At 39.3% G+C, this 15,083-nt stretch overlaps 1 long non-coding RNA gene across 5 annotated transcripts in view; it reads right to left on the minus strand.

Moving 5' to 3' along the window:
* Nucleotides 1–1,836: 1,836 nt before the first annotated feature.
* The window catches only part of LOC123385626, a 435,444-nt gene continuing 422,197 nt past the window's right edge, over nucleotides 1,837–15,083 (minus strand). For all 5 annotated transcript variants that reach the window (XR_006598526.1, XR_006598527.1, XR_006598531.1 and 2 more), the window contains one exon: nucleotides 1,837–2,125. This is a non-coding gene — a long non-coding RNA (uncharacterized LOC123385626). The remainder of the gene's footprint in view (nucleotides 2,126–15,083) is intronic.

Genomic DNA, 15,083 nt, shown 5'->3' on the forward strand with positions numbered 1-15,083 from the left:
AGGGTTTTCAAGGAAAGACTATGGATCATGCTGTGTATTAAGATGTACAATCACCTATACAAGAGTAAACCTAGATTAACAGGGAGACAGCACGGAGTTGGTGGACCCAGCTATGGCCCACAGCGAAACATCTGGACAGTAGGAGGTCCTGGGTAGAGTCTGCCAAAGGCATTAAGTGGTGAATGTCAGGTAGGTCCCAAACTTGGGCTCACAGCAGTACTCTGGGCATTCCGGAAAGAATGGCTACTGACTAACAAGATAGGTTACTGACATAGAGACAAGAGCGCAGGAATAAAAAATGGGAAACCGTGCCAAGTGGATTAAATACCACTAAGAGGCTGACTACAAGGCACATCGACAGACTCCAGCTTCTAATACTGAGACAGAAGGTTCAAGTGAGCTAAGCCACAGGCTGACCTGAAGTTGATTTGCCTTACCTAGACTCCTTCAATTTTCCCTGATTTGTTCCAGAACCCTGGCTGGGGATTCAGGTAGGAGTAAGTGGCCCCAGCTGTAGGGAATAGAATGACATACCCCCGGGGGCCCAACACATCATTACAGTGTCTGTAGCTGGGATGTGCAACCACTCATTCACAGACTCGGGAAATATTTAGGCTGATTGAGACCTGCTTGCTTCCCTACCCTCCCGGCAACTTGACTCTTATCTCCCCTCCCTTCTCACACATGCATTGTGGAGTCTGGGAGCGGACACTTTCTAAAGCTGATTTGCCTACAGTAAAATTTGGGTTGGGTCACACTTGTTTGTAACATCCAGATGAATGTGCTATGTTTCGATCACTGGAAAGGAACTTTCTATGACATGGTGTTCACGCTTATATCTAAAACCCAAACTTTAAAAGTTACAAAGCCATAACATGGAGCAAATAGTTTGTCAATTTATAGACTAAATTTGAAAAGATCACCCGTCTCTCTCACTCGCTCTCCCCACTAATGTAGGCGAAATGCTGATAATGAACTTCAACCCAGTACTACTTTTAAATCAGTCCTCTTCATGCACATAAACCACAAAATCTCATGCTTGCAAACAATCACATTAACAAGATGAATTCAAAAGTTTCCAATCTTACCAAAATAAGAAAAACACAGAGAAAACTAAAATCACCACAGAGTGAAAATGCTACTTATTTATAGCCTGTGAGTCCCCAAAACCAAAATGAAAATATGTAGGATGAGCTTCCAAAAACAATTCTGCAAGTCAATACAATAAATCAGGCCCAGATGTCACAAACACAATAAATCAATTGAAACTGCCAAACCACTTTTCTCAGCCTACTGGATTTAATTAAAACCACCACTCAGTGCATGAGAGGCCTTCTAATACAGAAGATACTATCACTCAGGCTCAACCATCTACCCAAGCCTGATGTAGGAGATGGAGTTTGTTAAATTTTCATCTACAGGCCTGTTGAACATGGCAGGGTTTAGTTCAATCTATGGCAATGCACTGCAGTCCCTTTTAATGTTTTTTAATGTTTTATTTATTTTGGAGAGAGAGACAGAGCACAAGAGGGGGAAGAGCAGAGAGACAGGGAGACACAGAGTCCGAAGCAGGATCAGGGCTCTGTGCTGACAGCCAAGACATGAGGCTCGAACCCACAAACTGTGAGATCATGGCCTGAAGTCGGAAACTTAACCAACCGAGCCACCCAGGCGCCCCTGCAGTCCCTTTTAGATGCTTTTTCTCAGCCTCCCAACGTGCTGATTAAGAATGCTATCAATCAGCTTTTGCCATTGGAACACAGTAATGCCAGATAAACGCTGCAGAAATACTGACTCTCTGGTCCTCGTTTTTGTGTCAAAAATACAGCACAGTCATTGAAAACAGACAAGCATATTTAATCAAATGTATAAGACAAGTGGTGACTCGGTGCTTGGCGTTCTCGATTCTTCAGTGACTCTTCTGAAGACAACCCAACTGTAGCTCATTGTCTATAAATGTCTGTTCCCAAACAACCAGTAAATGCCACTCAGGAGAAAGAAAGAATGAGGGTGGGGGGTTGGGGGAAAATGAAGCACTCACAAGTGATTATGAATTCACGAGGCTGACAAAGGGCACCGGTTTCCAGGCATCTTCCAGGACTGGAGGTGAGGAATCTCACTGGCCCTTAAATAAAAAAGATCCCTTGAGTTTAGCACAGAAAAGACAGAGAGACACCCAACCAAGAGGTTGTTTTAACTTGAAGGATCACATTATTTATCACGAACAATCTCTAAACTCAGTCAGCAGAAGCCTTCCTGGCACTCTCCTTGTGTATACTTGGCTCTATTTTATAAAGACAGAACAGACTATGTTTGGCATTTTTGCCTTGAGTTATTGACATGTTTTAAATTATGCTGTTTTATGTCCATTCTTAATAGAACAGAAATCTGCTACAAACGATCTTTATTAACAGACCGCCTCAGGTGCTGAGACTCTCGATTTAACAATGTCTCCAAACAGACAGGCAGGGAGCTTGTTAATAGGCTTTTCCAACCCTTTGGCTTCTGTGAGACGTAAGTGGATTATGGAGGTTTGTTTGTCAGGCTATCTTTTTACATCACTGTCTGAATAATTGCCACAAAGGCCTATTGCTTTGGCCTAATTAACAAAATGTACAAAATCCTGAACATAGAACTTTTATTGATTAGCCATCTCCATGGGAAGCTTTTGAACCCCCATGACTTCTGGCCCCAGACAGATGCTACTCATGATGTTACACAGTGGACCATAGTCTTTTAATATAACAAGGACTCATCTTACCACTCTGGACTATTCAAAAAGTGCCACAGGAAACCACGTGTATTGGTAATAGTTTAAAAATCAGTGTCCTTGGGACGAGATAAATTTTTACGTAAATGTCACCATTTACTATAAAACAATCCTATCTGTTCCATTTTTTTTTTTTTTTTCATAGAAACTGATCCTTGAAGGGGTGGTTTGAATTATAAAAACTGTATGGTTAAGAAGCAAAGTCAGTTTTATCTGAGTGAGGAAAAATATGTGGATAAAACAGAACTTGAAGGGAAAGTCAAAAACATGGAGTAGGCATGCATTAATTTATTATTCAGTCAGTTTTCATTAACTGAATAATTATTTCAACAAATACTCCAGGGCTTGTGTTCCAGAGGACAGTTTTAGGCACTGGGACTCACCTCGAGGCAAGAAGACAGTATCCTTGCTCTTGTGGAACTTTTAATATCAAGGCTAACAGATGTTTTAAAAGCCCAGGTATGGAGGCTCAACAACTATTTACACCTTAGACTGCACTTAACTTTTCTTTAAAAAAAGTAAAAAGCCCATGAGATAAAAAATTCTGTTTGATGACGTAGCAAGTGAGATCAGCCATGGGAAATTAAGCCATGTGCATCATTTTATGTAATATTCAGAAGGCACACATGGAAAAAGGAGCTACAAACATTTTTGGGAGTTTGAGAAGACAAAGAACTCAGTCTTTGATCGATTTAAATGGAAAGCAGGACCAATGAAAATTTCTTTTTTTTTTTTTAATTTTTTTTTTTCAACGTTTATTTATTTTTGGGACAGAGAGAGACAGAGCATGAACGGGGGAGGGGCAGAGAGAGAGGGAGACACAGAATCAGAAACAGGCTCCAGGCTCTGAGCCATCAGCCCAGAGCCTGACGCGGGGCTCGAACTCACCGACCGCGAGATCGTGACCCGGCTGAAGTCGGACGCTTAACCGACTGCGCCACCCAGGCGCCCCTGAAAATTTCTTAATGAAGTTACACATACGGATAGGTTAGAAAGTTTTGACTAAATTTATGTTTTTTGTTTTTTAAATCACCCAAGTAACTAGGTAATGACTGTGAAGCAACAAACATTAAATTCAAACATTTGAATGAGCTTTGGCTGGGAACTCAGCTAGAGAAACATACGTAGGGTTGAATTAATTTAGAAAGCTTCAAGACCCTAGGAGTCAATTACATGACAGCAGTAATCTCTCTCTCTCTCTTTTTTTTTTTTTTTTTTTTAACTTGTAGATGATATCTTGTCTAATCTTGGGAATACATGCTGAATTTCGGAGAAAAATTTACTGTGGACAAGTTTACATGTGAAGTTATAAGCATACACATTTGTCAACATGAAGGTGAATTTAACAGAAATGAGATGTGCATCAGCCTCTGCTCAATGCTAAGTATTAAGATGAGTGTCAGCAGCTATCTTCAAATATATATAAATATATATATGTGTATATATCTATGTGTATATATATATCTATATCTATATATGTACACACACATATATTTATATATATATATATATATATAAAACCCAACATCACAGTAGAGGAGGACCAAAAGGTTAGGGAGGTCAAGATCAATGTGCTAAACAGAATATGACAGCTTCTTGACTATTCTTCAGGTGAGGATAGATAATGCCGGGAAAAGACAACCTCTACTGTATCGGTGGCTCCTTCCAGAAGCCACTGGGAAATTGAAATAAAGGCAGAGATGTTCTTTTAGATCGACAGTAGTAATAATAGTGACATCGACAATTAATAGAAACCATACTTTATTAAGAACTTACCTTGTTCCCCATTTACTTTGCTCGTGGTTTACATTCATGAACGTCATTAATCTTAACACTACAAGAGTGGGTATTACTGTCAGCTCTATTTCACACGTGAGGACACAGAGCAGCAAACTGCTGCAGATCACAAAGGGAAGGAGAGGCAGTGTCAGTATTCAAACCTAGGACCAACTCCAAAGCACCTTCCCTTATCCACCGCGCTCAATCTGCCAGGGCCTTGCCTGATACACGGGCATTTTTTGGTGATTGTGGAGTGGGGGAGGCCGCGATGAATCACTCTGCCCAGCCAGTCGTTCTCCCTGTGTTTCGCAAGAGATCATGTTTAAGGTAAACTGGTTATCACGTGCCTAGACACCAGTGATTTACAATTACTTCTTTATTAAGAAAACGTTCACTGTGTGAGTGGTCTCTCTCTGAAAAAATGCCAACAAAGAGGCCTTGTCAGTTTTTTGGCAGAGGCACATCTAAACACATAAAAACAAGTTTAAACACTATCATTTATGCATAATTCTTTCTTGGCATCATCTCCCACTTGCCACAATTTGCAGCCAGAAAACACTTATTTCTACTTTTCTTACTCTAGAAATAATCCAGCCTTAAGTGGATCTAATTCCTCCCCAGAAAAGAAACAGCCCTGTCAGGACTTGGTTGTGTGTGCCGTTTGAGACTTCAAGGTTCCCATTTACCGCACAGCTGCACGGATTCTGAAAGCTGGTGCTAAGCCAGAGCTCTGTACCCACTGAGATCTGTAGTCTGGAATGATAAACACACAGCTGCCTGTGGTGAGGGCCACAGGCATAATAGATGGCCACGTCTCAACCAGAGCCAGGCAGCACCAACACAAATCATTAATCCGACCGCTTATACGTTAAATATCACAAAATGTGTACAAAATGGGGAGCTGTCTCCATGGCAGGCAGTGACAGGTGGGGGGAGAGGTGGAAGCAATTTAAGGGAAGAGGAGAGAAAAAGTGGCTCTAAGTCTTCTGTAAAATCCCACTACAGAGCTGATTTACTGCCACGCAGCCCTCTTCCGGCAAATAGTTCATAAAGCCTATGACCTGAGTACTTGCCCACGGGACCACAATAACATTTATCTAGCATAAATTAATGTGTTTCAACCACTAATTCAATTTGGCCGTCTCATTCTTTGGGTTTTGGCAAAGCCTAGCCTTGCTATAAAGTCACTTGGTGACTCACACGAATGGCTGTGTTTGCTAAGGACTCACACACCACTAGGAACAAAGCGTGCTATTAGTCGAGCAGTCATAAAAATATACCTCCAGAGCACATTTGGAGCTGTGCTAATTGAAACTTCCTCTTTAGAGGAGCCTGATCAAAACCAGCTGTAGGAGTCAAGCAGCAGCAGATTTCAACATTGCATTCAAAGCCCAGCGGATTCAGAAGGAGCTGCGGGACTCAAATAAGAGGGCACAGCGGCCTGAACACGCGCTCTAATTGGCTCCTGACACGACACGCTGCAGAGCGAGCTTGTGACCGGAACCTGGCGAGCGCTGGAAAGAAACTTCTCCGCGAGCAGAACTTGGAAAGAGAGCCCCGTCGTGCAGTTCTCGTAAAATCCCAGATCTGCCAACCTTCTCAAGGAACATGTGGGAAAACCCACAAAAGGCTAGTAAATTTAAGAAAGTGAAGCGGGATATTGTTCCGAAATGGGAAAAACAAGAGCTGAAGTATCTCCATTGGCAATGCAGCCTTTTAAGAACATCCCATTGGTATTAAAAACAAAAACAAAAAAAGCCCAAACCATCCAACGCACAGAGGAGCAAACGGACAAAATCCAAATAAAAACCAAAAACCTGGATGAAACACGAAAACACAGACCCTACTGAAAGATGAGGATGAGAGCTCTGTCATCCTCTCTGGCTGTACGTGAGTTTCTCATTCCAAGAAATAAGGAGCGCATTCTACCGATGGGCGTAGAAGCAAAATCCCTCCGTAGGTTTGCGGCAGATGTGGAAACATCACGCACTTTCTGTTAGCTTCACTTGAGGGCAGGTGAGCCACTTGTAAAGGAAACAGTTGCTGATACATAAATATAAATAGCATATTCCACCCATCAACTATGTGAATTTTATTTAATTTAGATGAGTGGAGTGCCCGGAAATATTAAAAGCAAGTTTTGTTTTATAACACCTTTAAGTAGCATATAAATTAGAAAGGACTGCTGGTCTCTTTAATTTATTTACTCATCAATTTAATGGAGTGTCTAGTCTGGGAGCTATGTCACAGTGATTTGCAAAGATAAAGGGTGGGGAGGTTTATTTATGTAGATGTGGGAAGGATCGTTATGTTTTATGCCACAGAAGGATGAGAGTTAACTCTATGTAATATATGAAATATAATGATTTTTCTAGGCAACATAATTACAGCCCCACCAGTAACAACCATGAAAGTTGAAGATTTGCTTATTTTCACCATCTTTTTGGAATAGATTAAGCGGCTAAGCTCTTTTTTTTTTTTCCTTTTATCACATGTAAAACATATTACACTGACTCACGGGGTATAAAACCAAAATAAAAACAACCTCACAGAAGTAGAAATTACTTATCTAAGTACGTCCCTGTTCCCTTTTCGTGCATAAAAATTTGTATCCAGCATTTAGCACTCACTGATGTAAAATGTGGCCTCTGGTGTATGTGATATGGTATTCTGAGTTTGTGTAGATATGAGCAGAAGGTAGGTCTGGTGCTTTTTTATTATTCATATGACTTGTCAGATAGTGAATCATTCTCAATGCATAATGCAATTCACAGTTGGAATGCTGTACCCTTGATTTTATTTATCTTGTTTGTCCAAGTACTATAGACATTAGGGAGGCTTCAATTTAGTGCTCTTAAAGCTGATGAAGGAGGCTGAAGAATTTGGAAAATTTTCTAAAGATAAATCAAGATTAAGTGATGAAAAAAAGAAAAGAAAACCTGTAAATAAGCCAAACACAACAATATTCTGATTTAAAATGGGGTCTGAAAAGAAGTTATTGACCCAGCTTATCCCAATTTTCTCACTAAAATATTTTCTTTAAAAGTCAGAAAGGATAAATCCTCATATGTTATCACCACCCCTGAACTTGGAGTTAACTAATACCAGAATCAAGGAGTTTCCAATTACCTAAGAATTAAGACAACACACACACACACACACAAATGATTTACAGGTTCCATACAATTATAAACAGTGGAAATAAGTCCCTCAAAAGTAATTTAAAGCCCCTCGTTTCTTTCCTATTTCTTCAGCCCTGGCTCAGAAAAATTGTCTACAGTAACGTCAAGCCAGGCAGCTGTTCTTGGGACTGAGGGTGCTACATTCTGAGGCAGCACTATGCTGTCCCTTCCCTGACCACAAACAGAAAGAGACGGTCCACTGAAACTTGCAGAAATGCAGGCAGAAAGTGGGTGGGTTGTCTGGGAAGTGGTGTTACACATTCAGGAATTAAAATACAAATGCAGGGTCAGGACCAAGCAAAGAATTCATCTCAGATCAGTGGGACTATAGTAGACAAAAAGGTACTGAAGCCTGGGAATTAGGCTAGGAGTTGAACATGCTCTTCTCTCTGAGAGGAGGAACAGACCAGGAGCCGTGAGAGTGTGCACAGGGTAAGCCCAGAGAATTCTCTCTTTACTCTAGGATAAATTTTAAAATTTTGTTATGAAGCATATAAAAAAATATTACATGACAAGAAAAAAATTTAGCTTTCTGAACACTCAGAAGAAGAGCAGATCTCTGAGATGATGAGCTACAAGAATTAAAATATTAACTTAGAATATTATTTGGTAGCCTCAGGTGGCAAAGGTGGTTGGTCCCTCATTCTTCCTGGGCTGCACAGCTACAACTATATTTCTCAAACTCCCTTAGAGAGGTGTGGTCAAGACTAAGGTTTCCTCACTGGAAGGTGAGCACACATCCACTTTTTTTTTTTCCTAGTGATTAGAAAGAGTGATAAATAAGAAGGACGAGAATAGAAGTCCAGGGACCAATGAGGGTTAGGAGACCCATGTATTTGTGCAAGGACCCCGAAAGCTACACTCCAGGAGTAAGACTGATTTGGATATAGACAAGCTGTTGCAGAAATGGACACCAGCTTCAAGTCACTTTAATGCAATTTCAGTGACTGAAATGATCGCTAGTTCTAGTAATTGTCTATCTACTAAAACCAGATGGAAAAATTACATCATATTCATCCTTAACTGATTTCTCCCAAGTGAAGTTCATTGAGGTGAAATGTACATTCAGTTAAATTCTCTCTTTTTAGTTCTATGTTTTTTGATAAACACACTTGAGTAACTGGTCCATGAGAAGGATATAAAAGTTCCCTCGTGTCCCTTTGTGATCAATTCTGTCCACCAACCCCTTGCCCACAGCAACCCATTTGATTTCTGTCATTGTGGTTTTGTTTTTTCTGCAATGTCATGTAAACGGAATCATGCAGTGTGTTGACTTTTGAGTCTGGGTATTTTCACTTAGCATAATGCATTTGAAATTTATCTCTGTATTTACATAAGTCATTTTTTTTCAACTTATTGCTAAGTACTATTCCACTGTGTGGATGGAATAATAATTTATCATTCATCAGTTCATGGGCATTTTAATGGTTTCTAATTTCTGGCATTTTAAAATACAGCTAATACATATATATCTTACATACCCATTTATACATATAAATATCTCCAATTTTTGTGTGCATATATATTTTTATTTCTCCTGGATAAATTCCCAGAAGTAGAATTCCATATGGTAAGTATATATTTACTTTTTTAAATTTATTTTTTACAGTTTATTTATTTATTTTGAGAGAGAGATAAAATGTGAACGGGGAAGGGGCAGAAAGGAGAGAGCGAGAATTCCAGCAGGCTCCACACTGCCAGCATGGAGCCCAACGAGGCTTGAACCCATAAACCACGAGATCATGACCTGAGCCCAAGTTCTACCCCAACCATCAGAGCCACCCCGGTGCCCTTGTATTTACTTTTCAAAGAAGCTAACTCAGTTTCCCACAGTGGCTGTAACCATTCTTTCCCTCCAACAATGAATGAGAATTCCAGTTACTTCAAGCACTCGCTGCAATTGGTGTGATCAAATTTTTTTGTTTTTGTTTTGTAATTAAAAAAAATTTAACCACTCTAAATGTACATTGGTATCTCTATGTGGTTTTTTTACTTCCTCATGACTAATGATGTTGACTTTCTTTTCATAAGCTTACTTCCCATTACTTTATCTTCTTTGGTGTTCAAATCTTTCGTCCATCTTTTTAATGGGTATTTTCCTATTGAGTTGCGAGAATTCTTCATATGTTCTGGATACAAGTCCTTTATCAGATATACATTTTGTAATTATTTTACCTTATTCCATGGCTTGCCTTTTCAGCATGTTTCAAAGAGTACAAATGTTTAATTTTGATCAGGTCCAATCTGTCACTTTTCTCTTTTACAGTTTATGCTTTTTGTGCCGTAAGACATCTTCATCCTAACTCAAGGTCACTAAGACTTCCCTTATGTTTTTTTTTTTAAGTGATATAGTCTTAAGTTTTATATTCAGGTCTATTCAATTGAAGTCAGCTTTTGTTTATGGTGTGAGGTATGGGTTGACATTCATTTATATGCATATGTCTCAGTTGTTCCAACAACAATTATTGAAAATAGTCATTTCTCCATCAGATTGACTTGCAAACTTTGTTAAAAATCAAGAGACCATATGCGTGTGAGCCTACCTGTAGACTGCTTAGTCTGTTTCATTGATCTGTATGTCTGTCCCTTCGTTTTCCCTCACTGTCATGAGTGCTCTAGGTTTTACAGTTAAGTACTCTCTGTCTTCCACCTGATTTTTTTTTTCGCCACTTCGGAGGCAGCTATTCTAGCTTCCTTGCTTTTTCCATGTAAGTCTTATAATCAGCTTTTTGTTTTTTTCACACACACACACACACACACACACACACACAAAGTTTCTTGGTATTATTTTAATTGGATTCCACCGAATCTGAAGAACATTTTGGGGGAGAATTAACTACCGACCAGTTTGACTTTTCTTACCTATGACCACCATTTTGTGCTTCTTAACATACGAATCTTACACAAATTTGTTTGATTGCCACAAAGTATTCAAATTTTGGTGTTATTGTAAAAGGCACTATTTTACTTAAGTTCAGTTTCTAACTTTTCATTGCTGGTATACTGATAATTGATATTTGTATACTGGGTTTGTCCCCAACGATCTTGCTAAATTCACCCATTAGTTCTAGTTGCTGTATTACAGAGGCTTTGTGATCATGTTACTTGTGAATAGAGACTCTTCTATTTCTTCCTTTCCAAACTAGATGACTTTTATTTCTTTCTCTTGCTTCTTGTGCTAGCTACAATCTCCCGTGGACAGAAATGGTGAGAGTAGACATTCATGCTCTGTTACCAATCTTAAGGGAAAAGAATTCAGTCTTTCACCATTAGGTATGATGTTATCTGCGGGTTCTTTAGTGTTATTTGTTTGTTTTAATCAATGTCCTTTATGTGGTTGAAGAAAGTTCTGTCAATTTCCAGCTTATTGGGAGACTTTTTTAAAACATAATTAATGAATGTCAAATTTTATTAAATACCTTTTGTGCATCTCATAAGAAGATCATGTAATTTTTTTCTTCTTCAGTCTGTTGATAGAGTAAAATTCACTGATTATATTTTAATGTTGATCCAACTTTGCATTTCGGGGATAAATCCCTCTTGGTTATGATGTAGTATTTTTTTTTCCATATTGCCAGGTTTGATTTGCCAATATTTTTTTGAGAAGTAAATGTTTAAAAATAATTGCTCCTATGCAACATCTGATATTCAGAAAAAGGAACTATGCCCATAAAGAGATAATTCAACTTGGATGAAGACTAAGAAAAACGATAGACAATGGAAACAGACTCAAAAGGACTGGTGTAATTTTTAAAATCTTTCTTTCTATCAGCTCTTTACCCAGTAGGACTTTTGTGCTATCCTGTTACTATCCCTCCAGGGCAGACAGGGCTAGCCTGATTTACACGTGGATGCAGTGGCCAAAGACCATGCTAAGGCACCGTGGGAAAGAGGCAAGTGCATCTCTGACAAATCTACTTCTGGTTGACTTCTACTCTAGGCTGCTCACTTTATCACATCCTGTCCCCATTAACATAACCAACACACACAAACCAGGTGACAAACGGACGTCAGCCTCCCCAAGGGAGGGTCTCAAGGTTCTCAGATTTGGGGTACCATTTAGGTTCTGCTTTCTTTCCATTCAGAATTGGTTTTGGTGGAAGTAGATGGCTGTCCCTATCAGTACATACTTTGTTAGCACTTGCGCCTTCTAGACATAGGGACTGGAATACTTTTTGTGTACTTTCCCTGAAAGATGACGGAAGATACTAGATGTTTTATTATTATAATGAATCCTCTTTGCCACCACCCCCAAATCAGTATCTTTTATAGTTGCAAGTTATTTGCTGAGAGTTGCTTTTCCATTTAATGAGATTCAAATCGAATATCCTTGATTGTAAGAACTCTAGTTGAATGTTTATTTTTTTTATTTCTTTTTACATCCTTGCAAACGAAAAGGAAAGGTCTACTATTTATTGGTGAGAAAAAGAATAGGTGTTGCATTCACAAAATTCCAGGAGATGTATGATAAATAAGGTACATTATTATCTACTCATAGTAGATAAAATAGAAGTAAAAACAGAAGGAAACAATAAGGAGAACGGTGTGCATAATAACCAAATGACACTTCACTAATCAAGTAGTCTGGATAATCAGTAAGCTAACAACCAAATAATCAGTAGTGGTGTTAAGAGCAGTCATAACACCAAGTATAATATCAGGTATAGTACCTACAGTATCCTATGTGTTTACAGACGTGCCAGTACTAATAGTAGACAAAATGGAATTTAGGGTCTGTGACAGTCAAGGAACTGTGTCTCCCAGGTTTCCTTTAAAGAAGACGTGCTGCCAGGGCAAGGGGAGAGATAAATGAATGACACCCTGCAGCCACTGCAACTTGAGATCCCTAAGGGGGTTTGTTCTAAGGTCATGTGTCCTCTGAACGGCTCCCAGCAGCCTGAGTATCATAAAGGCAGTAGAGGAGGACTATTTCTGCCCAGGGTGGGACTTCTGGATTCCATGCAGAATGTCACATTAAGCTATTTCATCAATGACGTCATGCACCTCAGGGAGGATGGGCGCAAGGTGGCTGGTCGACTTAAGGCTGACCGCAGACACAGGAGCTAGCTATAGTCCTCCTCCTTGGCTCTGAATTTCTCAGTCTCTTCACGGTTCTATTTTTACCTCATACTTTGAGGCCCTGTGGCTTTATTACTAATTATCTAGATGATCTTCTAAGTGGATTATTTCTTTGCTTAGTTGGCAGGGCCTCCCTTTTGCATTTTTAATGTCTTGACTCTGTTAGCACAGGCTCTCTGAGAAGTAAGTAGCAAAACAAAATGAAACATGCAAGACAGTTACGGAGGGAAACCTTGTGAAGGAATAAAAGAGGGAAAAGAAGAAGAAGCATGGAATGACTTTCCTATCCGATACTGGTCTATCTCCTGGGAAAGGGGATAGAGAAGGAAGGAGGTTTAATTAAGTAGGAAGAGACACTGACAACAGTAAAATTCTGAGCAAGTCTCAATCATGGCAAAAGGGAGTCCTTGACAAAAGGTTGACAGTTAGGATAATTCCATGCTGAGCAGAAATAACTTGTCTCTAGCACTACCATGGTGCTGCATCACTGGCTAGTAGTAGTTTAGTTTAGTTTAAGTGTATCCAAATGTGGCATCTGAAGGCTGCCAGTCAACTATGTTTTCCCTGGCGGCTTCTTCTGAAAGAAGATATGAGCCATATACTTCCTTGAGTGCCACAGTCTATCCTACCCCTTAGACCATACGGATCTATTCCATGAATGTTGAAAGAACAGCAACTCCACGGTTACTGGAGCATCCTTTTCTGAGAAGGAAATTCAGAAGGGGGAGTTAGTGAGACAAACGACAAACCTAAGCCCAGAGGATTTACACAATGTCAACAAACCATCAAGGGACATGTAATTTTTCTCTTACACAAATTATTTCAGTGACCAGAATAAAGGAATAAAAATGCTACAAGTACTAATAAGCATTAGGTCCAGATGTGTATAACTGAAAAATTTAAAACTATAGAAGCTTACAAAAGATAAAACTTCATCACACACAAACACTTTTTAATGGCTGACGTGCCAAGACAACTTTATAGCATCTTCAAGAATCCAGGTTCTAATCTTTCCCCATCACCATCTTTAGTAAGTGAGTTTCCATTTTCAAGGTCATGTTATGTTTCAGTATGGCTGACAGAGCTCTAATGGTCATGTCTGGTGTACCAAAAAGAAGAAAAGTAAAACAGTGCGAGTGCCTTTTCCTTGAAGAACACATCCTGCAAATCTTACAGCAACACTTCTGTTTAGATCTCCCTACCTAGAACCAGAGCCATCATATACAACTTCAATATTATGCATACATAATTCCAAGAGGACCGTTTCACAGAGTGATGTGGCAGCTCTACCAGAATTTATTACATGGTCACATCTAGATAAAAGTGAAAAAGAGATATGCCAGAATATCATCGGACATCTCTTATCAACAACAAAAAAAGGAAAATAAAATTGGAAGAGAGATAGGAAGGTAATTAAGTCTCTGATGCACAAATAAAATCCTTTTCTAAAACTAGCATATCACTGATACAAAACCAAAACTGAACACAGCGGTATAAGAAAAGAAAATTACAGACACATTATCTAATGAAAATGCATACAAGGGTGCCTGGGTAGCTCAGTCAGTCAAGGATCTCACTCTTTTTTTTTTTTTTTAATTTTTTTTTCAACGTTTTTTATTTATTTTTGGGACAGAGAGAGACAGAGCATGAACGGGGGAGGGGCAGAGAGAGAGGGAGACACAGAATCGGAAACAGGCTCCAGGCTCTGAGCCATCAGCCCAGAGCCTGACGCGGGGCTCAAACTCACGGACCGCGAGATCGTGACCTGGCTGAAGTCGGACGCTTAACCGACTGCGCCACCCAGGCGCCCCTAGGGATCTCACTCTTAATAACAGTTCAGGCTGAGATCTTGTGGTTTTGAGATAGAGTCCTGCATTAGCAACACATGCCCCCCCCCCCGAGATTCTCTCTCTCTCTTTCTCTCTCTCTCTCTCTCTGTGCCCCTCCCCTACCTACACATTCTCTCACACTCAAAATAAATAAACATTAAAAAAAATAAAATGCATACAAATATTAGAAAAATAATTCTGTCATAACATAAAAAGCAATAAATAATACAGTTTAACCAATCAAGATTTGTCCCAGCAATTCAAGTAAAATTCATGAAATTCATCATATTAAAAGACTAAATGAGATGAAGTGATAATTTCAACAGACACAGATTTTTTTTGTTAAGAATAAAAATTGATGAATCTTTATAAATATTTACAAATTGTAAGTACAGGATTATCAAAAAGTATCTATTAAAAACCCACAAAACACATCACACTTAA

Source organism: Felis catus, chromosome A1, assembly GCF_018350175.1.
Source record: "Felis catus isolate Fca126 chromosome A1, F.catus_Fca126_mat1.0, whole genome shotgun sequence".
Lineage (NCBI taxonomy): Eukaryota > Metazoa > Chordata > Mammalia > Carnivora > Felidae > Felis > Felis catus.